The following is a 3,023-nucleotide window of genomic DNA, read 5'->3' on the forward strand; positions in this document are numbered from 1 at the left end:
TTCAATCAACCTTTTGTTCTCATCGATTCTCAACTCCGAAAGTGGAATCATGTCGGGAACTTCTCCCGTGAACTTCCTCAAATAACACACATGGAAAGTGTTATGAGTACCATTTAGTTCTTCGGGTAATTCGAGCTTGTAAGATTGGTTCCCAATTCTCTGAAGAACTTTAAACGGTCCAATAACCTTGGACTTAAATTTCCCCTTTTACCAAATCTTATAAGTCCCTTCCACGGCGAGACTTTAAGCAAAACTGAATCTACAACTTCAAAAGTCATTGGTCTTCGCTTGTTGTCAGCATAGCTCTTTTGACGATCCTGAGCTGCTAACATTCTTTCCCTAATTATTTTCAACTTTTCCGCAGTCTGATGGACTATCTACAGTCCCATAAACTGCTTTTCCCCAGCCTCAAGCCAACAAGACGACGTACGACACTTCTGTCCATACAAAGCTTGATAAGGTTCCATCTTTATGCTCGAGTGGAAACTATTATTGTATGAAAATTCTACTAAAGGTAAATGTTCATCCCAATTACCTTGGAATTCCAGGGTACATGCTCTCAGCATATCTTCAAGTGTTTGTATCGTTCGTTCGCTCTGACCATCAGTCTATGGAAGGTAAGCTGTACTCAAACACAACTTGGTACCGAATTCCTCTTGTAGACTTTTCCAAAATCGCGAGGTGAAACGGCTGCCACGATCTTACACAATTGTTAACAGAACACCGTGAAGCCTCACAATTTCCTTCACATAAGAATTTGCAAGCTTTTCCATAGACCGTTTCTCCTTGGCTGCTATGAAATGCGCACTCTTAGTGAATCGATCAATGACCACCCAAATCATGTCATGACCACTTTTTGTTCTAGGAAATTTAGTGACAAAATCCATAGCAATGTCTTCCCATTTACCAATAGGCACAGGTAAAGGTTCTAAACTCCCATATGGTTTCTGATGTTGTGTCTTGACTCTTGCACAAGTCACACACTCGACCACATACTTTGCAACATCAAGCTTCATCGTCGGCCACCAGTAGTAGGGTTTCAGGTCCATATACATTTTAGTGCTACCGGGATGAATCGAGTACATGGTCTTATGAGCTTCTTCCATCAGAAGATCTCTGACTCCTCCTGTCTTAGGTATCCAAATCCGATCTTGGAACACCTTCAGTCCATGACTGTTTATACCGAACACCAACGTCTTTCCCAAACGTTCCTCCTTTCGGTCATTCTTCTCAGAAGCTTCCTCTTGAGCTTTCTTTATACTTTCCACAATTGACGAGACAACTTTAATTCTTAACGCTCTTGGCCTTTTTCTTTCAAGATTCACTTTCCGACTGAGAGCATCAGCAACAACATTTGCTTTACCGGGGTGGTAAAGTATCTCGCAGTCATAGTCCTTATGTAATTCTAGCCATCATCGTTGCCTCATATTCAATTCTTTCTGACTAAAGAGATATTGGAGACTCTTATGATCAGTGAAAAGTTTGCACTTCATGCCATAGAGGTAATGCCTCCATATTTTCAGAGCGAAAACTACCGCTGCCAACTCCAAATCATGAGTCGGGTAGTTCTTTTCATGCTCCTTCAACTGTCGAGATGCATATGCGATCACCTTTTCTCTTTGGGTCAAAACACAACCCAATCCAACCTCAGACGCATCACTATAAACAGCAAAGTCTTCAACTCCATCGGGCAGAGAAAGTATCGGTGCCTCACATAGTTTCTTCTTTAGCTTCTCGAATGCTTCTTTATGCTTATCATTCCAAGCATAAGCAGCTCCTTTGTGGATCAAAGCTGTCAATGGACTAGCGATCGAAGAAATCCTTGGATAAACCTTCGGTAATATCCGACTAATCCTAAAAAGCTTCGGATCTCTGTGGGACTTTTCGGTTGTTCCCACTTCATTACAGCTTCAATCTTTGCTGGATCAACCATTATCCCTTCTTGGTTGACCACGTGATCTAAGAATTGGACTTCTCGAATCCAAAAATCACATTTGGAGAACTTTGCATACAACTTCTCCTTCTTCAAGACTTCTAACACTTCTCGCAAGTGTCGGCCATGCTCCTCTTGGCTTTTCGAGTAAATCAGAATGTCATCTATGAACATTATCACAGATTTATCAAGGAACGGATTACAAACCCTGTTCATTAAATCCATGAATGTTGCTGGAGCATTAGTTAGTCCAAATAACATAACCAAAAACTCATAGTGTACATATCGTGTTCTAAATGAAGTCTTCTCTATATCCTACTCTTTCACCTTCAGCTGATGATATCCTGACCTTAGGTCGATCTTTGAAAAATAACTTGAACCTTGTAGTTGATCGAATAGGTCATCAGTCCTCGGAAATGGATATCTATTCTTTATTGTTGCCTTGTTCAGCTCTCTGTAATCGATGCACATTCTCATACTTCCATCTTTCTTCTTCACGAATAACACCGGAGCTCCCCAGCGTGATGAACTACGTCTAATGAAACCTTTGTCCAATAATTCCTAAAGTTGAATCATCAGCTCCTTCATCTCCGTCGGTGCTAGTTGGTAAGGTGCTTTTGCTATTGGCATCGTCCCTGGTAACAAGTCGATACAGAATTCTACTTGTCGATCAGGCGGTAATCCGGGAAGATCTTCTGGAAATACTTTCGGATAACCACACACGACAAGAATGCTATGCATCTCCTTTTTCTCCTTCTTTGCATCAATCACAAATGACAAATATGATGTACATCCTTTGGCCAAACACTTTCTGGCTTTCGTTAGAGAAATGATCCCAGAACTTACTCTGCGTTTGTCCCCATACACCATAAATGACTCTTTCCCTGGCAGGTTTACCTTGACTATCTTCTTTTTGCACAATATCTCGGCGTCATTGGTGCTAAGGCAATCCATTCCTAACACTATGTCGAAACCCTTGAGTTCTATAGGCAATAATTCCTCGTGGAACTTGTTTCCATTCAAGTCAATTAAGATGTTTTTCATACGATAGCTAAAAGGTACAAACTTGCCACTAGCAACTTTGACTAAT

The sequence above is a fragment of the Lactuca serriola genome, chromosome 4, assembly GCF_051521515.1.
Source record: "Lactuca serriola cultivar US96UC23 chromosome 4, Lser_US96UC23_V15, whole genome shotgun sequence".
In the NCBI taxonomy this organism is placed as follows: Eukaryota; Viridiplantae; Streptophyta; class Magnoliopsida; order Asterales; family Asteraceae; genus Lactuca; species Lactuca serriola.